Below are 25,364 nucleotides of genomic sequence, written 5' to 3' on the forward strand. Positions count from 1 at the left end.
GCAGTGTGTCAGCTCCTGGCCGACTCCCACCTCTGTGGGAGAGGTCAGGAGTTTCGTTGGTTTCGCGTCGTATTACCAACGGTTTGTCGCGGATTTTGCAACGATCGCAAAGCACCTACACGCTTTGACATCAAAGGGGGTCCGGTTCCACTGGGGCCAGGAGGAGGAGGCTGCCTTCCGATCCCTCCGGGACGCGTTGGTTAAGGCTCCTCCCTTGGTTTACCCTGATTTTTCCACACCCTTTTTGCTCGACACGGACGCGAGCAACACGGGTATTGGGGGCGTGCTTTCGCAGGTGGTTGACGGCGTGGAATGGGTGGTTGCGTACGGTAGTCGGGTGTTGTCTCCAGCAGAGCAAAGATATTGTGTCACCCATCGGGAACTGTTGGCAATTGTTAACCTCATCCAACAGTATCGCCCATATCTGTACGGTCGGCATTTCACCGTCCACACAGATCATGCGGCACTACAGTACGCCCTGCGAGTTCAACAACCATCGGGACAATTGTCTCGATGGTTGGAGATTCTCCAGGACTTCGATTTCGAAACTACGTACCGTAAGGGCGTTCGCCACACAAATGCAGACGCTCTGTCACGGATGCCAACCACCTCCGAATGCGCATGCCTCCTGGGGTCGGGACGTTGCAGGCCTCCGAGTGAAATGTCCGTTCCGGTCTTGGCGGCCGCCGCTGACGCAACGTCGATGACGGATTCAATTGCACAAGAGAGAAAAGATTCCCTCTTGGGGTTGCCTGTTGCTGAATGGGGGCGCCTCCAGATGGAGGATACCTCCCTCCTCGCGTTGCGTCGTTGCGTCGGAAGTGCCGGGCGGGGGAGGGGTGATGTCGACTCATGGGAGATGGTCCAGGGACTGTTAATGCATTGGGATGGGAGATCCCATCGACACCGGCTGGTGGTCCCTTCTGGGTTGCGGGGTAAGGTGGTGTGGGCCGCTCATGAGCGCCTCCTCCACCTGGGGACTCAAAAAACCCTCGCCATGCTCCAGCTAGATTTTTTTTGGCCGGGCATGACAAGGGATGTCGGGGATCTGTTGGGATCATGTCCTCGGTGTGCGCAACGTAAACCACCAGCACGGGAGTCTAACCCGCCTTTGCAATCCATCAAGGTTTCCAGGGTCAACGAGCTTGTCGCGCTTGATATTCTGGGCCCATTCCCCGCTACCCCCAGGGGCAACAGATACCTATTGACCGGGGTGGAATATTTTACGCGCTGGCCTATGGCCTGGCCCCTTGCCAACCAGTCGGCAGCAGCCATCGCGGAGGCCTTTGTCCAGGGATACGTCCTGGACAAAGGTGCTCCGGAGCGGCTGCTGACCGACCAGGGCAAAACATTTTCTGGTAAACTTCTCCAAGAAGTCTGTGAGCTCCTGGGCACGAAAAAAATTCGTACCTCCCCATATCATCCGCAAACTGACGGGATGGTCGAGCGTCTGCATCGAACCATCACGTCGATGCTGTCCCAACAGGTCTCGGACTCACAGACCGATTGGGACCTTCAAATTCAAGGGGTCTTGGCAGCATATAGAATGGCTCCCCATGCGGCAACGGGATTTTCCCCCTTCTTCTTGATGTATGGCCGCGAACCTGACCCGCCTGTTCAGACCCAGCTGCAGATCTCCACGCCGCGGGGTAAAACTAAATTGGCCGACCACGTTAAATTCAATATTGCTAAATTAACAGAGGCACGGGAGGCTGCTATGCAAAATTCTGACCTCCGCCAGAAGGCTAACGAGAGGCTCAGGCTGGGTCGGGCGCACGTACTGCAGTGGAAATCGGGTGACAAGGCATGGTTACACTGTCCACAGGTACCGCTTGCAACCTCCTCTAAACTGGTGCGGCCGTGGCGGGGCCCTGTGGAGGTGGTTCAGGTTTTGCGGCCTCAGTGTGTACGCATCAAATGGGGGAAGCGGCGGTGGTTTGTGCACCCCTCCAGATTGAAACCCTTCATTGCGGTCCGAGTTCCCACTTCACACACGCATGGCCAGACATGTGGGGGGTCCGCCGACTCGCAGGGTCCGTCTCCGCTGCTCTCACCTAACGTGCTGCCGGCTGTCCCACCCCCAGGTGCACCGGGAGTGATGGGCTCACGCCCGACAACCCCTCCTGGGGATGCCAAGGGTCACGCGGCAACGGAAAGTGACTCACTCGGACACGGACGGTCGTCACCCAACAGTCCGCCATCCGGGGTTGCCCCGTGTGACGGGCCTGCTGCAAGAACGCGCGCAAAAATGCGCAGACTTTTGTGAGGCCCGGAGAAATGTACATATGTTGTGTTCATTGTGTGTTGTGTGGGTGGTGTGTTTCCTGCACATTGGATTGTACATATGTTGTGTTCATTGTGTGTTGTGTGTGTGGTGGGTTCTCCTACAAATTGTGTATAGGGTGCTCTTACGGTATTCGTATTTATTCAGGGGGGGTGCGCCGGGTTAATTCTCTTCTTGCTGTTGCGGTTCTTGTTGGTGTTCTTGTTGTTGTTATTGTTGAAAAAATTGTGAGGCACACGCGGGTTCAAGGGGTAAATACACTTTTATTGTTGTTTTTTTTGCAGCCGGGACGGCTGCGAGCTGTACAGGGGGGGGGGTGATATAGGGTTGTTACGGAGGGGCTGTATACAATGGGATCAGATGGGAAAGAAACACAGTGGGCGTGGCTATGTCGGTGCACGGGCAGGTGCTCCCAGCGACGTCCGCATCGGGCAGCCTGGGGGGCTGACTCGGAGCTGGGATCCCCCGGGGCTCCACCCCTCAGCGGGGGTTTTGAGATAAAAGGGGATGAGCCGGAGGGCTCGGGGAGAGATGTTAAGCTAAACCAGTGAAGACGGAAGATCGTCATAGAGAGAGCCCTGGACTCCCCTGGATCGCCGCCCTTATCAGGGCTGCACAGGATCGAGCCAGTGGCGTGGTCCCGAGAGCCAGAGCTGGTGCTCTTGTCAGAGCTGGTCTGGGACTCCAGGTACCGTGAGCCCGACTTACCAGTGTCGGGCTAGCTAGCCTCCTCTAGCCCATTAGTGGAGGACCCAGAGGTAGGCTAGGTGTAGCTAGAGAGTGTATCCCCTGTTAGACGGGTGAGGGGGCCGATACCCCCTCCAGTGTTGTATGTCAGTGCTGTACTGTACCGACACGGAATAAATACGTGTGCCTCCAACCCCGGTGTCAAAGTCTCCTGGAACATTATTACATATGTCCAAAACTGTTACTTTTCGGGAAACGAAAGAAAACCTGTTTTTTCCCCAAAATAATTTCCAAGCTCTTTTAATGCTTTTCATTGGTTAAATATTTGTAAAACACATTGACAGATGTAAAGGGTGAGCAAAAGCATTAATTTTTGAAAAAATATGGAGATATAAAATATGGATTCTGCCTGATACATTGTTACTGTCGGGATGGAAACCTTGTATCTCCATATTTATATTATAATAAACATTTTATTTTATAACTAAATGAAATGTATTTATTTTGTCAGGTCTGCGACACAATCTTGGTCCACACCAAAGCAAGGTTCTCCTTTACCGACCACCTTGTAAGTGCCACGCTGCTACAAGGAGAGATGTTTCAACAGCATGGCCATAAATTCCCTGTTGAGGCTCTGAACATCACTGTCAGGGCATACCCTATGTTAAATAAGGCGAAGCTGAAGACTGAACTGTCTGTCATTTATGAGAGTCCAGAATTCAAGGGCTGCTGTGGTGCATTGGCGCTGTACCAGGTTTTGCTGAAGTACAACCTCCAGGATACTTTTTCAGAGACTGTTGCTCTGTTGAACATCCTCATAACCACTCCCATGACAACTGCTGAAGCTGAGAGGTGTTTCTCAACCTTAAAGAGAATCAAGACATTCCTGAGAAGTGTAATGGGACAGGAACGTCTGAATGCAATGGCTATGCTTTCCATGGAGAGGGAACTAGTCAGGAACATGCCTGCTTTCAATGAGAGAGTAATTGATCACTTTGCTACTTTGAAAGAGAGAAGAGCAACATTTCAGTATAAGTAAGCAGTGTATTAAGCGAGTAATGTGATGTAAGCAGTGTAATAATAGTGAGTATAGAAACAAACAAGATGTATTGTAAGAGTCACTTTATTTTTCATTAATATTAAAGAAGTGAAGTTGCCTTTACATGCTTAAGCTGTTAATGTATCCATTGCATGGGTGGACCTTATCCTTATCAATCATCCAAACATTTGCCCCCCCTGAGAGATTTTGCAGGAGCAGCCACTGTCTATTACTATAGTACTATACCGCCTTCAACTTTTATGAACGACTGGGTGTCTAAGCTCTTTGGTTGTTTCGGTAAAGTCACGTAGTTAGAAATAAGATAAAACAAATCACGACGTTTCAATCGCAAAACAAGATTGGGTGTCTACACTATGGGAACCTCATTTGCCAGTAAAAATATGATAATTGGTTCTTTACCCTCTGATGGTGCATTGTCTTTGAGTTGTGCGCCTTTTGGCGTCATCTGGTCCAACCCATATGAGACTAGGCTCTAAGGAAAGCTGTCTCGGGTGTGGATCAATCAACTTTAAGGACAGTGCACATTATCAGAGTTATGTTCTTTTGTTTGCATTATGACTGCAGGTATTGCGGTCTATGCAAACATGACTCCTTGTAAAAAGGTGTCAGTTTTGTTGCCAGATAGAAGGGTAAAAAACCAATTATCAAGATTGGGTGTCTAAGGTTAGCGATTTGTCGTACTATCTGGCTGTATAGCAAATGAAAAAAATACAATTACTTTACTGTGCACGTGAAACATTTTACGTGTTTTAATATTTACGTGTTTTTTTTTATTTAGGGCCGCTTTCTAACATCATGCTACAGGCTCCGCACTATCTTCGCCCGGCACTGCATGAGTGCCGTGTCGTTGAAGGCCGCCACCACCCGACACGGCCAATTGTCGCGTGAACGAAACTTGCCCAGTTCAGTTCGATTCGGGACCGTTTTTCCGGTATCAAAGTATCAAATCAAACTCAAATAATAGGTCAGTTTAACACGTAGGCTTTCGCGACCAATTCTTTTTACCTATTCGGGCAGTAATACAACAGGAGTTGTGTTAATAAGTTCAAACCCCAAGTAGATTCTATCTTTTGCAAGGAATGAAATGACTGCGTTCACCACACACACTTAATGCTTGTGGTGAACAAGCAAACAGAACACGCCGTGATAATAGTCGACAGGCGTTGCCTTTGGAGCTGATCGTCCTCCACCAGAGACATCGGCAGCCTTCTTTATGGGCCAAGTCTCACCGCCAGCGGCAGACCAGAGAACAACGCCAAACGGCGACCAGTACAAGGGCAGTGCCACGCGTATCGGAGCATTTATAATGAGAACCACCACCACCACCACGCACTGCTGGCTTGCCGTCAAACGAACCTCTGGCATCTCCCGAGAGAGAGAGAGAAAGAGAGAGATAGCGAGAGAGAGAAAGGCAGAGAGAGAGACGGAGAGTAATCCTCTTGAATTGCTCGCCACTATCAACCACCTTCACCATCGTCGACAAATCCATCACCACCACCACCATCCTCATCGAAGGTAATACGACGACAACATTGTTCTTAATCATTTATTGTGTATTGTCTGAGAGTCATTGCAAGTTAAACAATCGCCATTTGCCCGCCCCCCCCCGCCCGCCACCTCTGTGTTCGCTAGTACCAGGGCACGTGGGGTCACGTTCTCACAGAGACCCACAGAGACTCATAGAGACTCATAGAGACCCACAGAGACCCACACTCATAGAGACCCACAGAGACCCACAGAGACTCATAGAGACCCACAGAGACCCACACTCATAGAGACCCAGAGAGACCCACACTCATAGAGACCAAAAAGACACACACTCATAGAGACCCACAGAGACCCACAGAGACTCATAGAGACCCACAGAGAGCCACAGAGACTCATACTCATAGAGACCCAGAGAGACCCACACTCATAGAGACCCACAGAGACCCACACTCATAGAGACCCACAGAGACCCACAGAGACTCATAGAGACCCACAGAGAGCCACAGAGACTCATACTCATAGAGACCCAGAGAGACCCACACTCATAGAGACCCACAGAGACCCACACTCATAGAGACCCACAGAGACCCACAGAGACTCATAGAGACCCACAGAGACCCACAGAGACTCATAGAGACCCACAGAGACCCACAGAGACTCATAGAGACCCACAGAGACCCACAGAGACCCAGAGGAGCTGTGCGGAACGGAGAGACAGACCGAGCCGAGGTTCCCTGTAAAATAAGAAACTATGAACTAGTTTGTGTGTGTGTGCGTGTGCGCGTGTGTGCGTGTGTGCGTGTGTGTGTGTGTGCGTGTGCGTGTGTGTGCGTGTGCGTGCGTGTGTGTGTGTGCGCGTGTGTGTGTGTGCGTGCGTGTGTGTGTGTGCGTGTGTGTGCGTGTGTGTGTGCGTGTGTGTGTGTGTACGTGTGTGCGTGTGTGTGCGTGTGCGTGTTAGCCGGTGTAAGGCCCTGCTGGGCTGCTGCGTAGCTCTTAGAAGTGACCATCTGGTCATCACAGATGACAGCTGCTCAACCAAGTGGTGGATTGTCATCATCATCATCGTCAATCATCATCATCGTCAATCATCATCATCAATCATCATCAATCATCATCATCAATCATCATCATCATCATGGTCGTGTGGGAATTCATAGCCCCAGCCAAATTACTCTGATCGTGTGGAGACATTGATTCTAAATGTGTGGAGTGGGGGGAACAGGATGACTCGGAGAACAATCCACGCTGTGACCCCCACGGGGAGAGAGGCGCAGACTCCAAATATACAGCAGCAGCAGCAGGCATCGAACCCACGACCTCCTGTACACCAGGCGAGGTAGTTAACATCTCACCCACTCACTCAGGCATCGTCAGGGTCCGGGATGGAACCCACGACCTCCTGTGTACCAGGCGAGGTAGTTAACATCCCTTAGCCACCGTGAAAAAATGAGAGAGATATTTACTGCAGAATAATTTAAAATAAATAATTAACTTATATGGCCCAATTAATCGCTGCGCGTTGTGTTCGCAGCGCCAATGGGGTACACGACGCATCGAGCGGTGATCATGTCGCGCGATGGCGACCCCCTGCGTACCAGGCGAGGTAGTCAACATCTCCTGGCCCACCGCTAAGCGCCCACTCCCTCCCTCCTCAGCCCCGCCCCCCACCCCGAGCCCCCCCCGGCCCCCCGTCCCGCCATCAGCTGATCCATCTCGGCCGGGTCGACCGCGGGCAGCGGTTGCCGCCAGTAGGTGGCGGTGCCGAAGTCGTGGGGGGCGGAGATCCGCGGAGTCGAGTGGGGGGCACGGCCTGGGAGCACGGGGGGAGGAGGGGGGTGAGGGGGGGGAGATTGGGGGGGGGTGGTCCCTTGGTGGGGGTCGCCTGTAGGGGGAGGGGCAGGAAGGGAGAGAGAGACATCCGGACACAGAGGGACAGACAGAGATGGAGAGAAACGGGCAGTGCCTCGACTTATGAACACCCGCACTCACAGACACACACATTTACAGACACAACAACAACAACAACCGCCATTCGCCACTAAGTGGCGGTGACGTCACCACGACGCTTGTGCCAGGCCACGTGCACCTTGAGGCCACGTGAAATGTCGAATGCCCGCTGGCAGGAGGTCACGGAGCAGACCCAGCAGGTGCCACGGGTCGACTGACCGAGACGACTGGCTGATGCACCACCTGTGCCCCCTACTGTGCCAACTCACTGTGCTTTAGCTACCCGGCGCTCCGCTCGTTGTTATGAGCGTCGCTCCTCCGCCCTCCGTTCAACTGCCTAGTAGCGTCCTTCACGAGCCTCCTCCACAGAGGCCGATCTTGACACCGCTGGTACCAGTCATTGGCAAGTCCACTCAGCTCCACATCCTCCCGTACCACATCACTCCATCTCGTCTCTAGCCCGTATCACACCCGTGTAGCCCCCTCGAGCCGAACAAAAGCTGTTTAGGCATGACCCAGCCAAGCAGCCTTGCCTGCCGGAGGAGCTCACCGATGGGACCAGATCTTTCAAGGATTTGTGAGCTCCTCACACAATCCAGCCTGGTTAAACCCAGGATGGATCGATCGTAGGCAGGCCAGCCTAAATGTTTCTAACCGGCGAAGATGTTCCATTAGTGAGGTCCACGTTTTGCAAGCGTAGAGAAGGAAGGGAATTACTGTGGCCGAGAAGACCTGAAGCTTCGTGCGGAGCGACAGACCAGGTAGCTTCCACACAGCGTTACGCAACCGATGAAATGATTATGCCACTCGACTGATTCGGAGTGAGACCTCTGCTGTCAAACCAGAGCCGGTCATGATTACACTGCCCAGGTATGGGGAACTCTCCACTCTCTACACAACTGCCCCATCACTGATTGGGAGTTGTGGGGGTGGAGTGTCCGATGGTACAAAATACCCAGGCAGGTGCGTAGTTTTGGTGGGGCTGATGGTAAGGCCCCACCTCTTAGTGGCACGCTCCAGGTTCAGCAGCAGCATTTCTAACCCCTCCTCTGAGTGAGCAGCAATTACCAGATCATCAGCATACATAACATGGTTGACAAATAGGGAGCCATCCATTGACCGCACCCGGGAATCTATCAGCCTCCCATTGTATCTGTAACAGATGGAAATTCCTCCGGTACAGCCAATGAAGGCTTCACAAACTACGTGGTCGAAATAGATGTTAAATAATGTGGGAGCCAGAGGAGATCCATGTCGCACAGCAAGGTGAACAGGGAATTGCTCCGACTCCCAGCCATGTAGTTTTACCCGGGCCCACTCACCATCATGAAGGTCCTTAATGATTGTGAACAGAACATCAGGGACTGCAAAAGCACGAAGAACAACCCAGAGCCCATGCCTACTGATTGTATCATCGGCCTTGACCAGGTCAATAAAGCAGAGATGTAGGTCTTGTTGGGATTTCCTACACCTCTGCTGCAGCAGACGGACAGAAAATATGGCATCTGTGCAGGACCGACCTTTCCTGAAACCGCATTGGGGCTCCGCAAGCCTCTCCTCAGCGTGCCTAGCAAGGCGATGTTGAATAATCCTTGCCAGGGCCTTTCCCGGCACATTGAGGAGTGAGATGCCCCTGTAGTTGTTACAGTCTGTGCGGTCCCCCTTCTTAAAGAGGACCACCAAGACATCCTTCCAGTCCTGCGGAACCCATCCAGTGGTCCAGACTGTTGTTATGATGTCATGCAGGGCAGTCTGTGCACAAACGCCACCCTCCCTCAGCATTTTGCTTGAGAGATCATCTCTGCCCGGTGCCTTTCCTGGTCTCAGACTCTGGATCACCTTAAGTACTTCCTCAACAGATGGCACCTCAGCCAGCCACTCACAGGGGGTGAAAACTTCTTCCAACGTTTGATGCACCGCAGCCTCAGAAGGGTCATCCCCACTTTGCCCCATGTTTTCCAAAAACCTCACAGAAATGCTCAGCAAATCTGCAAACGTGTTCTTGGTGGTCAGAGATTGGATCACCATTTTTTCCCCTAATGATGGTGTTAGGGGTGGCGCTGCAGGTTACTTTTGTTGATGGATATAAATAGCGATTTGTGATCGCGGGCCACTGAGGCAGACTCCATCTCCTCAGCAACCCGCAACCACCACCCATCCTTGCAGCTCTACATGGCTCTCCGAACCTCCGAGCGAAGGCTGCGGTAAGCCTCCTCATTCTCTGACGTGGGATGCTGTAGATGATGAGAGTGGGCCTGTCGCTTTTCCTCAGCCAGCCTGAACACCTCCTCTGTCAGCCAGGGTTTCTGGGGAGGTCTGGACCGTGTACCCTAAACAGTCATTGCAGCTACATGAGCCACAGTCCTAAACCTCGCCCATCTCCCCTCGACAACAAGACTGGGGGATGATGCCAACCCCAGCCGCAAGTGATGATGAAATTCTCGCTTTCAACTTTCATCAGCTACCTGAGACCATGCCACTGTGGGTTTGAATGGGGTCCTGGATGTACACCCACCACCGGAGTGGAAGAATGGCAGGCGCATCTTACAGATGACAAGTCGATGGTCAGTGGGCAGATCAGCTCCACGGTAGGTTCTGGTGTCAAGGACATGGGCCCGCATCTGCTGTTTCATCACTATATAGTCCAGCAGATGTTCTTGCTTGGACCCGGCATGCATCCATGATGTTTCGTGGATGTGCTGATGCCAGAACAGCATGTTGGTAATTACAAGCCCATGGGCTGCACAACAATTCTAGCAGCCTCCTACCGTTGTTATTGTGCTGATAAGAGAGAGATACGCAAACTCCAAATATACAGCATGCGTCAGGGTCGGAATCGAACCCACGACCTCCTGTACACCAGGCGAGGTAGTCAACATCTCATAGCCACTATGATGACGATGATGATTAGAAAGAGAGATGCAAACTCCAAATATACAGCAGCAGCAGGCATCGTCAGGGTCGGTATCGAACCCACGACCTCCTGTATGCCAGGCGAGGTAGTGAACATCTCCTAGCCACCACTCCCCACACAACTCTCTCTGTCACACACTCCCACCCTCCCTCCCTCTCACTGATTGTCTGGAGGTCGTCAGAGCCGATCTCCGGGAGCGGCAGCTTCCAGAAGTGCAGGCAGTTGAACTGCAGCAGCAATGCCTCCTCGTGCATGGCTCTGTAGGCAGCAGCATCAGCAGCAGCAGCATCATCAGCACCACCATCAGCACCATCAACATGATCAGCATCATCACCACCATCATCAGCATCATCAGCACCATCACCACCATCATCACCACCATCATCAGCATTATCAGCACCATCACCACCATCATCAACACCATCATCAACACCACCTTCGGCACCATCACCACCATCATCAGCATCATCAACACCATCAGCACCATCTTCAGCATCACCACCATCATCAGCATCATCAACACCATCAGCACCATCTTCAGCATCACCACCATCATCAGCATCATCAGCACCATCATCAACATCATCAGCATCATCATCAGCACCATCACCACCACCATCATCAGCACCATCAGCATCATCACCACCATCATCACCACCATCATCAGCATCATCAGCACCATCACCACCACCATCATCATCAGCACCATCAGCATCATCAGCAGCGGTGACCTGGCGCGGTTCGTCCACTAGGGGGCGATGGGGCGCCGCCCCGCCGAGCGCCGTGAATACGAGACGATGATTTCTCTCCGAAAGACTTTGCTATCAATAGACAGACAATAGACAGACAAAAAACAATAGACAGACAATAGACAATAGATAGACAATAGACACTAGATAGACATAGACAGACAATAAACAATAGACAGACAATAGACAATAGATAGACAATAGACAATAGATAGACAATAGACAGACAATAGACAATAGATAGACAATAGACAGACAATAGACATGCAATAGATAGACAATAGATACACAATAGACAATAGGTAGACAATAGACAGACAATATACAATAGATAGACAATAGACAGACAATATACAATAGATAGACAATAGACAATAGATAAACAATAGACAATATATATAGACAATAGACAATAGAAAGACAATAGATAATAGACAGACAATAGACAATAGACAGACAATAGACAGTATATAGACAATAGATAATGATAGACAATAGACAATAGATAGACACTAGACAATAGACAGGCAATAGGCAATAGATAGACAATAAACAATAGACAAACAATAGACAGACAATAGACACTAGATAGACAATATACAATAGATAGACAATAGATAGACACTAGACAATATACAGACACTAGACAATAGACAGACAATAGGCAATAGATAGACAATAGACACTAGATAGACAATAGATATACAATAGACAATAGATAGACAATAGACAATAGATAGACAATAGACAATAGACAGACACTAGACAATAGACAATAGATAGACGCTAGACAATAGATAGACAATAGACAATAGATAGACAATAGACAGACACTAGACAATAGACAATAGATAGACGCTAGACAATAGATAGACACTAGACAATAGATAGACAATAGACAATATATATACAATATATAGACAATAGACAATAGATAGACAATAGATAGACAATAGATAGACAATAAACAATAGATAGACAATAGATAGACACTAGACAATAGATAGACACTAGACAATAGACACTAGACAATAGATAGACACTAGACAATAGACAATAGATAGACGCTAGACAATAGATAGACACTAGACAATAGATAGACACTAGACAATAGATAGACAATAGACAATATATATACAATAGATAGACAATAGATAGACAATAGACAATAGATAGACAATAGACAATATATACAATAGATAGACAATAAACAATAGATAGACAATAGATAGACACTAGACAATAGACACTAGACAATAGATAGACACTAGACAATAGATAGACAATAGACAATATATATACAATAGATAGACAATAGACAATATATATACAATAGATAGACAATAGACAATAGATAGACAATAGACAATATATATACAATAGATAGACAATAAACAATAGATAGACAATAGATAGACACTAGACAATAGACACTAGACAATAGATAGACACTAGACAATAGATAGACACTAAACAATAGATAGACACTAGACAATAGATAGACACTAGACAATAGATAGACACTAGACAATAGGCGATGCCACCCACCGCTTTTGAGGCGTCGCGCTGAGCCAGAAGCGGACAGCTGAGCGGCGCTCACTGCAGAAGTGGGCGTGGTCTCAGTGGGCGGGGTCAGGTCTCAGTGGGCGGGGTCGGGTCTCAGTGGGCGGGGTCCTGGTCTGAATGGGCGGGGCCCGGGTCTCAGTGGGCGGGGTCCTGGTCTGAATGGGCGGGGTCCTGGTCTGAATGGGCGGGGTCGGGTCTCAGTGGGCGGGGTCCTGGTCTGAATGGGCGGGGCCCGGGTCTCAGTGGGCGGGGTCCTAGTCTGAATGGGCGGGGTCCTGGTCTGAATGGGCGGGGTCGGGTCTCAGTGGGCGGGGCCAGGTCTGAGTGGGCGGGGCTCGGGTCGCAGTGGGCGGAACTGTGTCTGAGTAGGGGGGACCGGATATAAGTGGGCGGGGCTGAGTGGGCGGGGCCGAGTCTGAGTGGGCGGGGTCGGGTCTCAGTGGGCGGGGCCAGGTCTGAGTGGGCGGGGCTCGGGTCGCAGTGGGCGGAACTGTGTCTGAGTAGGGGGGACCGGATATAAGTGGGCGGGGCTGAGTGGGCGGGGCCGAGTCTGAGTGGGCGGGGCCGAGTCTGAGTGGGCGGGGGCACCGAATCGCGAGTGGAATTTGAGAGAGAGGGAAAAAAAACCGCCACGCAGAATCGAGAATCGTCCGAGAGTCGATAGCGTCAAGAATCGACGCGGAATCGAGAATCGCCACGCGACGCCATCGCTGAAGGAACTGAACGAGAGACGCAGCAGAGAACTCGCAGGAAGACGCCGATTCGAGGTGAGTCTCCCCCCCCAGCCCCTAGTCGCTGTACCCACAACAAACTCCCCCCCCCCTCCCGGAGCCCCCCAACTCGCTTCGCTGCCGGTCCCTTCGCCTCAGGTTGGGGCTGACGCCACCGTCGTAACAGCGCCATCGCGGCCTTCACTAATGGCTGCCGATATCGCCTCCTCTCTCTCGCGTGTCTCTCTCTCCCATCTCTCTCTCACTCCTCTCGCTTCTCTCTCTTCTCTCTCCCCGCTCTCCTCTCTTTCCTCTCCCTGTCGCTCGCTCTTCTCTCCCTCGCGCTGCTGCTGCTGCCGCGGCGTGCCGAGTGGACCTAGGGGAGGCCCACGACCGCTTCGTGTCCCCGCTGCTCGCGGTGTTGGTGGCCGTGAGCGGGAGTGTGGGTCTGTGTGGGTCTCTATGAGTGTGGGTCTGTGTGGGTCTCTGTGAGTGTGGGTGTGTGTGGGTCTCTATGAGTGTGGGTCTGTGTGGGTCTCTATGAGTGTGGGTGTGTGTGGGTCTCTATGAGTGTGGGTGTGTGTGGGTCTCTCTGAGTGTGGGTCTGTGTGGGTCTCTATGAGTGTGGGTGTGTGTGGGTCTCTCTGAGTGTGGGTCTGTGTGGGTCTCTATGAGTGTGGGTGTGTGTGGGTCTCTATGAGTGTGGGTGTGTGTGGGTCTCTCTGAGTGTGGGTCTGTGTGGGTCTCTATGAGTGTGGGTGTGTGTGGGTCTCTATGAGTGTGGGTCTGTGTGGGTCTCTCTGAGTGTGGGTGTGTGTGGGTCTCTATGAGTGTGGGTCTGTGTGGGTCTCTCTGAGTGTGGGTGTGTGTGGGTCTCTATGAGTGTGGGTCTGTGTGGGTCTCTCTGAGTGTGGGTCTGTGTGGGTCTCTATGAGTGTGGGTGTGTGTGGGTCTCTATGAGTGTGGGTGTGTGTGGGTCTCTCTGAGTGTGGGTGTGTGTGGGTCTCTCTGAGTGTGGGTGTGTGTGGGTCTCTCTGAGTGTGGGTCTGTGTGGGTCTCTGAGTGTGGGTGTGTGTGGGTCTCTCTGAGTGTGGGTCTGTGTGGGTCTCTGAGTGTGGGTGTCTGTGGGTCTCTCTGAGTGTGGGTCTGTGTGGGTCTCTATGAGTGTGGGTGTGTGTGGGTCTCTATGAGTGTGGGTCTGTGTGGGTCTCTATGAGTGTGGGTCTGTGTGGGTCTCTATGAGTGTGGGTGTGTGTGGGTCTCTATGAGTGTGGGTGTGTGTGGGTCTCTCTGAGTGTGGGTGTGTGTGGGTCTCTGAGTGTGGGTGTGTGTGGGTCTCTCTGAGTGTGGGTCTGTGTGGGTCTCTGAGTGTGGGTGTCTGTGGGTCTCTCTGAGTGTGGGTGTGTGTGGGTCTCTCTGAGTGTGGGTGTGTGTGGGTCTCTCTGAGTGTGGGTGTGTGTGGGTCTCTCTGAGTGTGGGTGTGTGTGGGTCTCTCTGAGTGTGGGTCTGTGTGGGTCTCTGAGTGTGGGTGTGTGTGGGTCTCTCTGAGTGTGGGTGTGTGTGGGTCTCTCTGAGTGTGGGTGTGTGTGGGTCTCTATGAGTGTGGGTGTGTGTGGGTCTCTCTGAGTGTGGGTCTGTGTGGGTCTCTCTGAGTGTGGGTGTGTGTGGGTCTCTGAGTGTGGGTGTGTGTGGGTCTCTCTGAGTGTGGGTCTGTGTGGGTCTCTGAGTGTGGGTGTCTGTGGGTCTCTCTGAGTGTGGGTGTGTGTGGGTCTCTCTGAGTGTGGGTGTGTGTGGGTCTCTCTGAGTGTGGGTGTGTGTGGGTCTCTCTGAGTGTGGGTGTGTGTGGGTCTCTGAGTGTGGGTCTGTGTGGGTCTCTGAGTGTGGGTGTGTGTGGGTCTCTCTGAGTGTGGGTGTGTGTGGGTCTCTCTGAGTGTGGGTGTGTGTGGGTCTCTATGAGTGTGGGTGTGTGTGGGTCTCTCTGAGTGTGGGTCTGTGTGGGTCTCTATGAGTGTGGGTGTCTGTGGGTCTCTCTGAGTGTGGGTGTGTGTGGGTCTCTCTGAGTGTGGGTGTGTGTGGGTCTCTCTGAGTGTGGGTGTGTGTGGGTCTCTCTGAGTGTGGGTGTGTGTGGGTCTCTGAGTGTGGGTCTGTGTGGGTCTCTATGAGTGTGGGTGTCTGTGGGTCTCTCTGAGTGTGGGTGTGTGTGGGTCTCTCTGAGTGTGGGTGTGTGTGGGTCTCTCTGAGTGTGGGTGTGTGTGGGTCTCTCTGAGTGTGGGTCTGTGTGGGTCTCTCTGAGTGTGTGTGAGTGTGGGTCTCTCTGAGTGTGGGTGTGTGTGGGTCTCTATGAGTGTGGGTCTGTGTGGGTCTCTCTGAGTGTGTGTGAGTGTGGGTCTCTCTGAGTGTGGGTGTGTGTGGGTCTCTCTGAGTGTGGGTGTGTGTGGGTCTTTCTGAGTGTGGGTCTGTGTGGGTCTCTCTGAGTGTGTGTGAGTGTGGGTCTCTCTGAGTGTGGGTGTGTGTGGGTCTCTATGAGTGTGGGTCTGTGTGGGTCTCTCTGAGTGTGTGTGAGTGTGGGTCTCTCTGAGTGTGGGTGTGTGTGGGTCTCTCTGAGTGTGGGTGTGTGTGGGTCTCTCTGAGTGTGGGTCTGTGTGGGTCTCTCTGAGTGTGGGTGTGTGTGGGTCTCTCTGAGTGTGGGTGTGTGTGGGTCTCTATGAGTGTGGGTCTGTGTGGGTCTCTCTGAGTGTGGGTGTGTGTGGGTCTCTATGAGTGTGGGTCTGTGTGGGTCTCTCTGAGTGTGGGTCTGTGTGGGTCTCTATGAGTGTGGGTCTGTGTGGGTCTCTCTGAGTGTGGGTGTGTGTGGGTCTCTATGAGTGTGGGTCTGTGTGGGTCTCTCTGAGTGTGGGTCTGTGTGGGTCTCTCTGAGTGTGGGTGTGTGTGGGTCTCTATGAGTGTGGGTCTGTGTGGGTCTCTATGAGTGTGGGTCTGTGTGGGTCTCTATGAGTGTGGGTGTGTGTGGGTCTCTATGAGTGTGGGTCTGTGTGGGTCTCTATGAGTGTGGGTCTGTGTGGGTCTCTATGAGTGTGGGTCTGTGTGGGTCTGTGTGGGTCTCTATGAGTGTGGGTCTGTGTGGGTCTGTGTGGGTCTCTCTGAGTGTGGGTGTGTGTGGGTCTCTCTGAGTGTGGGTGTGTGTGGGTCTCTATGAGTGTGGGTGTGTGTGGGTCTCTATGAGTGTGGGTCTGTGTGGGTCTCTATGAGTGTGGGTGTGTGTGGGTCTCTATGAGTGTGGGTGTGTGTGGGTCTCTCTGAGTGTGGGTCTGTGTGGGTCTCTATGAGTGTGGGTCTGTGTGGGTCTCTATGAGTGTGGGTGTGTGTGGGTCTCTATGAGTGTGGGTCTGTGTGGGTCTCTATGAGTGTGGGTCTGTGTGGGTCTCTCTGAGTGTGGGTCTGTGTGGGTCTCTCTGAGTGTGGGTGTGTGTGGGTCTCTCTGAGTGTGGGTGTGTGTGGGTCTCTATGAGTGTGGGTGTGTGTGGGTCTCTATGAGTGTGGGTCTGTGTGGGTCTCTCTGAGTGTGGGTCTGTGTGGGTCTCTATGAGTGTGGGTGTGTGTGGGTCTCTATGAGTGTGGGTCTGTGTGGGTCTCTCTGAGTGTGGGTGTGTGTGGGTCTCTCTGAGTGTGGGTGTGTGTGGGTCTCTCTGAGTGTGGGTCTGTGTGGGTCTCTCTGAGTGTGGGTCTGTGTGGGTCTCTCTGAGTGTGGGTGTGTGTGGGTCTCTCTGAGTGTGGGTCTGTGTGGGTCTCTATGAGTGTGGGTCTGTGTGGGTCTCTGAGTGTGGGTCTGTGTGGGTCTCTATGAGTGTGGGTCTGTGTGGGTCTGTGTGGGTCTCTATGAGTGTGGGTCTGTGTGGGTCTCTCTGAGTGTGGGTCTGTGTGGGTCTCTATGAGTGTGGGTCTGTGTGGGTCTCTCTGAGTGTGGGTCTGTGTGGGTCTCTATGAGTGTGGGTCTGTGTGGGTCTGTGTGGGTCTCTATGAGTGTGGGTGTGTGTGGGTCTCTCTGAGTGTGGGTCTGTGTGGGTCTCTGAGTGTGGGTCTGTGTGGGTCTGTGTGGGTCTCTATGAGTGTGGGTGTGTGTGGGTCTCTCTGAGTGTGGGTCTGTGTGGGTCTCTCTGAGTGTGGGTGTGTGTGGGTCTCTCTGAGTGTGGGTCTGTGTGGGTCTCTATGAGTGTGGGTCTGTGTGGGTCTCTCTGAGTGTGGGTCTGTGTGGGTCTCTCTGAGTGTGGGTGTGTGTGGGTCTCTCTGAGTGTGGGTCTGTGTGGGTCTCTATGAGTGTGGGTCTGTGTGGGTCTCTATGAGTGTGGGTCTGTGTGGGTCTCTATGAGTGTGGGTCTGTGTGGGTCTGTGTGGGTCTCTATGAGTGTGGGTGTGTGTGGGTCTCTCTGAGTGTGGGTCTGTGTGGGTCTCTCTGAGTGTGGGTCTGTGTGGGTCTCTATGAGTGTGGGTCTGTGTGGGTCTCTCTGAGTGTGGGTCTGTGTGGGTCTCTATGAGTGTGGGTCTGTGTGGGTCTGTGTGGGTCTCTATGAGTGTGGGTGTGTGTGGGTCTCTCTGAGTGTGGGTCTGTGTGGGTCTCTATGAGTGTGGGTCTGTGGGTCTGTGTGGGTCTCTATGAGTGTGGGTGTGTGTGGGTCTCTATGAGTGTGGGTGTGTGTGGGTCTCTCTGAGTGTGGGTCTGTGTGGGTCTCTCTGAGTGTGGGTGTGTGTGGGTCTCTCTGAGTGTGGGTCTGTGTGGGTCTCTATGAGTGTGGGTCTGTGTGGGTCTCTATGAGTGTGGGTCTGTGTGGGTCTCTATGAGTGTGGGTCTGTGTGGGTCTGTGTGGGTCTCTATGAGTGTGGGTGTGTGTGGGTCTCTCTGAGTGTGGGTCTGTGTGGGTCTCTCTGAGTGTGGGTCTGTGTGGGTCTCTATGAGTGTGGGTCTGTGTGGGTCTCTCTGAGTGTGGGTCTGTGTGGGTCTCTATGAGTGTGGGTCTGTGTGGGTCTGTGTGGGTCTCTATGAGTGTGGGTGTGTGTGGGTCTCTCTGAGTGTGGGTCTGTGTGGGTCTCTATGAGTGTGGGTCTGTGTGGGTCTGTGTGGGTCTCTATGAGTGTGGGTGTGTGTGGGTCTCTCTGAGTGTGGGTGTGTGTGGGTCTCTATGAGTGTGGGTGTCTGTGAGTGTGGGTCTCTCTGAGTGTGGGTGAGTGTGGGTCTCTCTGAGTGTGGGTGTGTGTGGGTCTCTCTGAGTGTGGGTGTGTGTGGGTCTCTCTGAGTGTGGGTGTGTGTGGGTCTCTATGAGTGTGGGTCTGTGTGGGTCTCTATGAGTGTGGGTCTGTGTGGGTCTGTGTGGGTCTCTATGAGTGTGGGTGTGTGTGGGTCTCTGAGTGTGGGTCTGTGTGGGTCTCTATGAGTGTGGGTCTGTGTGGGTCTCTATGAGTGTGGGTGTGTGTGGGTCTCTCTGAGTGTGGGTCTGTGTGGGTCTCTATGAGTGTGGGTCTGTGTGGGTCTCTATGAGTGTGGGTCTGTGTGGGTCTGTGTGGGTCTGTGTGGGTCTCTATGAGTGTGGGTCTGTGTGGGTCTCTATGAGTGTGGGTGTGTGTGGGTCTCTGAGTGTGGGTCTGTGTAGGTCTCTATGAGTGTGGGTCTGTGTGGGTCTCTATGAGTGTGGGTCTGTGTGGGTCTCTATGAGTGTGGGTGTGTGTGGGTCTCTCTGAGTGTGGGTCTGTGTGGGTCTCTATGAGTGTGGGTCTGTGTGGGTCTCTATGAGTGTGGGTGTGTGTGGGTCTCTCTGTGTGGGTCTCTCTGAGTGTGGGTGTTTGTGGGTCTCTCTGAGTGTGGGTGTCTGTGGGTCTCTCTGAGTGTGGGTGTCTGTGGGTCTCTCTGAGTGTGGGTGTCTATGGGTCTCTCTGAGTGTGGGTCTGTGTGGGTCTCTATGAGTGTGGGTGTCTGTGGGTCTCTCTGAGTGTGGGTCTGTGTGGGTCTCTATGAGTGTGGGTCTGTGTGGGTCTCTATGAGTGTGGGTCTGTGTGGGTCTCTGAGTGTGGGTGTGTGTGGGTCTCTATGAGTGTGGGTCTGTGTGAGTCTCTATGAGTGTGGGTCTCTCTGAGTGTGGGTGTGTGTGGGTCTCTCTGAGTGTGGGTGTGTGTGGGTCTCTATGAGTGTGGGTCTGTGTGGGTCTCTATGAGTGTGGGTCTGTGTGGGTCTCTATGAGTGTGGGTGTCTGTGGGTCTCTATGAGTGTGGGTCTGTGTGGGTCTCTATGAGTGTGGGTCTGTGTGGGTCTCTATGAGTGTGGGTGTGTGTGGGTCTCTCTGAGTGTGGGTCTGTGTGGGTCTCTATGAGTGTGGGTCTGTGTGGGTCTCTATGAGTGTGGGTCTGTGTGGGTCTGTGTGGGTCTGTGTGGGTCTCTATGAGTGTGGGTCTGTGTGGGTCTGTGTGGGTCTGTGTGGGACTGTGTGGGTCTCTATGAGTGTGGGTGTGTGTGGGTCTCTATGAATGTGGGTCTGTGTGGGTCTCTATGAGTGTGGGTCTGTGTGGGTCTCTATGAGTGTGGGTCTGTGTGGGTCTCTATGAGTGTGGGTGTGTGTGGGTCTCTCTGAGTGTGGGTCTGTGTGGGTCTCTATGAGTGTGGGTCTGTGTGGGTCTCTATGAGTGTGGGTGTGTGTGGGTCTCTCTGAGTGTGGGTCTCTCTGAGTGTGGGTGTGTGTGGGTCTCTCTGAGTGTGGGTGTCTGTGGGTCTCTCTGAGTGTGGGTGTCTGTGGGTCTCTCTGAGTGTGGGTGTCTATGGGTCTCTCTGAGTGTGGGTCTGTGTGGGTCTCTATGAGTGTGGGTGTCTGTGGGTCTATCTGAGTGTGGGTCTGTGTGGGTCTCTATGAGTGTGGGTCTGTGTGGGTCTCTATGAGTGTGGGTCTGTGTGGGTCTGTGTGGGTCTCTATGAGTGTGGGTGTGTGTGGGTCTCTATGAGTGTGGGTCTGTGTGGGTCTCTGAGTGTGGGTCTGTGTGGGTCTCTATGAGTGTGGGTGTGTGTGGGTCTCTCTGAGTGTGGGTCTGTGTGGGTCTCTATGAGTGTGGGTCTGTGTGGGTCTCTATGAGTGTGGGTCTGTGTGGGTCTCTATGAGTGTGGGTCTGTGTGGGTCTCTATGAGTGTGGGTCTGTGTGGGTCTCTGAGTGTGGGTGTGTGTGGGTCTCTATGAGTGTGGGTCTGTGTGGGTCTCTATGAGTGTGGGTGTGTGTGGGTCTCTATGAGTGTTGGTCTGTGTGGGTCTCTATGAGTGTGGGTCTGTGTGGGTTTCTATGAGTGTGGGTGTGTGTGGGTCTCTATGAGTGTGGGTCTGTGTGGGTCTCTATGAGTGTGGGTGTGTGTGGGTCTCTCTGAGTGTGGGTCTGTGTGGGTCTCTGTGAGTGTGGGTCTGTGTGGGTCTCTTTGAGTGTGTGTCTGTGTGGGTGTCTCTGAGTGTGTGTCTGTGTGTGGGTCTCTCTGAGTGTGGGTGTCTGTGGGTCTCTATGAGTCTGTGTCTCTGTGTATCTGTGTGGGTCTCTATGAGTATGGGTCTGTGTGGGTCTCTGAGTCTGTGTCTCTGTGTATCTGTGTGGGTCTCTCTGAGTATGGGTCTCTCTGAGTATGTGTCTGTGTGGGTCTCTGGGTCTCTCTGAGTATGGGTCTGTGTGGGTCTCTATGGGTCTCTCTGAGTGTGGGTCTGTGTGGGTCTCTATGGGTCTCTCTGAGTGTGGGTCTGTATGGGTCTCTGAGTGGTTCTGTGGGTCTCTGAGTTGGTCTGTTGGTCTCTCTGAGTGTGGGTCTGTGGATCGTTGTGGCTCTCTGAGTATGTGTCTGTGTGGGTCTGTGTGGGTCTCTGTGGCTCTCTGTGGCTCTCTGAGTGTGGGTCTGTGTGGGTCTCTCTGAGTATGGGTCTCTGTGGGCCTCAGCTTCATTGCGCTATAAGTTGTGATGGCCAGGTGGTCGCTTCTGACAGCTACACGGCAGCTCAGTGGGGCCTGACAGCCGATACAATGCAAATTATTTATCCTGGAGAAATCCGATGAGCTATGAAGCTCTTTTTCACGCGTCCAGTAGGTTTAGTGTAAACGTAGCTTAGTGCATGCTATGCGCATATTTGTGTGTATGCTGTATGTATGTTCTTTGGATTCTGTGTGTGTGTGCTGTGTGTATACATTATACACTATGTATATGACGTGTGTGTGTGTATATACTAGGTGTAAATCTTGACTTGAAGCTTTCGTGACTGCAGGAATTCATAGTCTTTTGGTAAAGCCACGGAGATAGAAAAAATAATCAAAATATCACGACGTTTCGATTGCAACACAAGAACCGTTGGGAAGGAACCATCTGAGGACCCAATCCAAACCATCACGTTGCTATACATAGCGGAGGTCACCAATAAGATTTCCAAAATCATGAGCAAACACAAGATCCAGGTTCAATTCAACGCAGCACATACAATTCGTGATCTGAGCCCTTGTTTGAAGGATGTGATCCCTGACATGCAATACCCCGGCGTCTACAAACTAAGCCGTGTCTGCGGCAGCAGTTACATTGGAGAAACTAAGCGACGTGTCACGGATTCATACTCTTAGATTTTTTCGGTAAAGTCACGTAGGTAAAAAATTAAATTAATAAAAGTAAAATAAAAATCACGACGTTTCGGAGGCAACACAAGCTTCCGTCTTCAGGTGTAACCGTCACAGCACGATTGCTGTATCAAGTAAAGAGACATTCTAAGAGACCCGTCCTTGTATATATACTGGTTGAGGCGGGGAGGAGCCAAAGTAGGCACCTGGATCGGAGTTTTGTATTATTATTGTGAGGTTGGTGCGGCTGAGGCTGCTGCTAGGAATGAGCCTTTGTTGTGTAGACTCGTTGAACTGGGATGTGCCAGAGTTGTTAAGGTGCGTCTGCTGTAAATGGGACTGAGCCTTTGTCATGTAGATGAAACAGCCCTTTGGCATGTTGCTGGGTGGGTAAAACTTAAAGCAGGAAACCAGTTTGTGTAAAAAGAAGCTTAACATGATCAAACAAAACTGGCTTTCTATCAGTAAACTGTACGGTAACTAAAGAATAGTGCCTGTCAAATAAGATGGTCAAATATGTGTAGTTAAATCTTTTTTGCAGGGTTAACATCTTTCCAATGATTACTCAGTTTGTACCCATCATCACGGCTGAAATTATGTCTCGGACCGTGTTCGTGAACACAAGGCAGATCTGAAACACGGTAGGACCAATACCTCGGCCGTGGCTGATTATTGTTTTAATGCGGCTGGCTCACACTAAATCGATTTTTCCACTCTGCAAACCCACTGGCTATCAGCAAAGATTCGTTCATGAAGCCATCCAGATATATAAACACAATTTAAACCGAGAAAATGGGCACAAACCGAGCAATCATTTGAAGGACGTTTATTTACCAGTTTAAGTCATAACTGGCTGTGATGTTTCCATCCTACCTGCCGATGTTAGTAGTTATTTTCGACTATCTGGTGTTAGATCAACAGGTTAAATGTCTTTACATTAACAGGTTAAATGTCTCACTAACACCACCACCGTGGCTCTACGATCTTACATTGACATGCAGATTTCATCACTAGCCCTGCCCTCTTCGCTTCTGACCCTTGGGCTACACTCATCTCAAACCTTGTCAACATCCTGCCTCGGCAGCTCTCCCGCTATTTTTGTACCTGATGACGATTGCTTGTGTTGCGATCGAAACGTCGTGATATTTATTGTTATTTTTCTATCTACGTGTGTATACTACGTGTGTGTGTGTGTACTAGGTGTGTGTATACTACGTGTGTATGTATACTGTGTGCATGCTGTGTGTTTATATATATGATGTGTGTGCATGCTGTGTGTGTATACTAGTTGTGTGTGTGTATACTAGTTGTGTGTGTGTGTGTGTATACTAGTTGTGTGTGTGTGTGTATACTAGTTGTGTGTGTGTGTATACTAGGTGTGTGCGTGGTGTGTGTATACTAGGTATGTGCGTGGTGTGTGTGTATACTAGGTATGTGTGTGCGCTGTGTATATACGATGTGTGTGTGTGTGCTGTGCATATACGATGTGTGTGTGCTGTGTATATACGATGTGTGTGTGTGTGCTGTGCATATACGATGTGTGTGTGTGTGCTGTATATATACGATGTGTGTGTGTGTGTGTGCTGTGTATATACGATGTGTGTGTGTGCTGTGTATATACGATGTGTGTGTGTGTGCTGTATATATACGATGTGTGTGTGTGTGTGCTGTGTATATACGATGTGTGTGTGTGCTGTGCATATACGATGTGTGTGTGTGTGCTGTATATATACGATGTGTGTGTGTGTGTGCTGTGTATATACGATGTGTGTGTGTGCTGTGTATATACGATGTGTGTGTGTGTGCTGTGCATATACGATGTGTGTGTGTGTGCTGTGTATATACGATGTGTGTGTGTGCTGTGTATATACGATGTGTGTGTGTGTGCTGTGTATATATGATGTGTGTGTGTGTGCTGTGTATATACGATGTGTGTGTGCTGTGTATATACGATGTGTGTGTGTGTGCTGTGTATATATGATGTGTGTGTGTGTGCTGTGTATATACGATGTGTGTGTGCTGTGTATATACGATGTGTGTGTGTGTGCTGTGTATATATGATGTGTGTGTGTGTGCTGTGTATATACGATGTGTGTGTGCTGTGTATATACGATGTGTGTGTGTGTGCTGTGTATATATGATGTGTGTGTGTGTGCTGTGTATATACGATGTGTGTGTGCTGTGTATATATGATGTGTGTGTGTGCTGTGTATATACGATGTGTGTGTGTGCTGTGTATATACGATGTGTGTGTGTGCTGTGTATATACGATGTGTGTGTGTGCTGTGTATATACGATGTGTGTGTGCTGTGTATATATGATGTGTGTGTGTGCTGTGTATATACGATGTGTGTGTGTGTGCTGTGTATATACGATGTGTGTGTGTGCTGTGTATATACGATGTGTGTGTGTGTGCTGTGTATATACGATGTGTGTGTGTGCTGTGTATATACGATGTGTGCTGTGTATATACGATGTGTGTGTGTGTGCTGTGTATATACGATGTGTGTGTGTGCTGTGTATATACGATGTGTGTGTGTGCTGTGTATATACGATGTGTGTGTGCGCTGTGTATATACGATGTGTGTGTGCTGTGTATATACGATGTGTGTGTGTGCTGTGTATATACGATGTGTGTGTGTGTGCTGTGTATATACGATGTGTGTGTGCGCTGTGTATATACGATGTGTGTGTGCTGTGTATATACGATGTGTGTGTGTGTGCTGTGTATATACGATGTGTGTGTGTGCTGTGTATATACGATGTGTGTGTGTGCTGTGCATATACGATGTGTGTGTGTGCTGTGTATATACGATGTGTGTGTGTGCTGTGTATATACGATGTGTGTGTGTGTGCTGTGTATATACGATGTGTGTGTGTGCTGTGTATATACGATGTGTGTGTGTGCTGTGCATATACGATGTGTGTGTGTGCTGTGCATATACGATGTGTGTGTGCGCTGTGTATATACGATGTGTGTGTGCGCTGTGTATATACGATGTGTGTGTGTGTGCTGTGTATATACGATGTGTGTGTGTGTGCTGTGTATATACGATGTGTGTGTGTGCTGTGCATATACGATGTGTGTGTGTGCTGTGTATATACGATGTGTGTGTGCGCTGTGTATATACGATGTGTGTGTGTGTGTATATACGATGTGTGTGTGTGTGCTGTGTATATACGATGTGTGTGTGTGCTGTGTTTCTACGATGTGTCTGTGTGCTGTATATATACTATGTGTGCTGTGTGTATATATACTGTGTATACTTTGTGTGTGCGTGCTGTGTGTATACTAGTGTGTATACTAGGTGTGTGTGTGCTGTGTGTGTATATATACGATGTGTGTGCGTGCTGT

The 25,364-nt window shown here is 51.1% G+C and overlaps 1 protein-coding gene and 1 long non-coding RNA gene across 3 annotated transcripts in view; one reads left to right on the forward strand and one right to left on the reverse strand.

Moving 5' to 3' along the window:
- Positions 1 to 7,147: 7,147 nt before the first annotated feature.
- On the reverse strand, positions 7,148 to 12,736 carry LOC144952165 (uncharacterized). The gene is made up of 3 exons (XR_013640587.1): positions 12,678 to 12,736; positions 10,541 to 10,638; positions 7,148 to 7,329 (listed from the first exon to the last, which is right to left on the reverse strand). It is a non-coding gene; the product is annotated as an uncharacterized LOC144952165 (long non-coding RNA).
- Positions 12,737 to 13,328: 592 nt separating this feature from the next.
- The window catches only part of LOC144952220 (uncharacterized), a 52,252-nt gene continuing 40,216 nt past the window's right edge, over positions 13,329 to 25,364 (forward strand). For both annotated transcript variants that reach the window (XM_078882631.1, XM_078882632.1), the window contains exon 1: positions 13,329 to 13,462. The gene's annotated coding sequence lies outside the window, so the exon portion shown is untranslated. The remainder of the gene's footprint in view (positions 13,463 to 25,364) is intronic.

Source organism: Lampetra fluviatilis, chromosome 66 (assembly GCF_964198595.1).
Source record: "Lampetra fluviatilis chromosome 66, kcLamFluv1.1, whole genome shotgun sequence".
Taxonomy (NCBI): Eukaryota; Metazoa; Chordata; class Hyperoartia; order Petromyzontiformes; family Petromyzontidae; genus Lampetra; species Lampetra fluviatilis.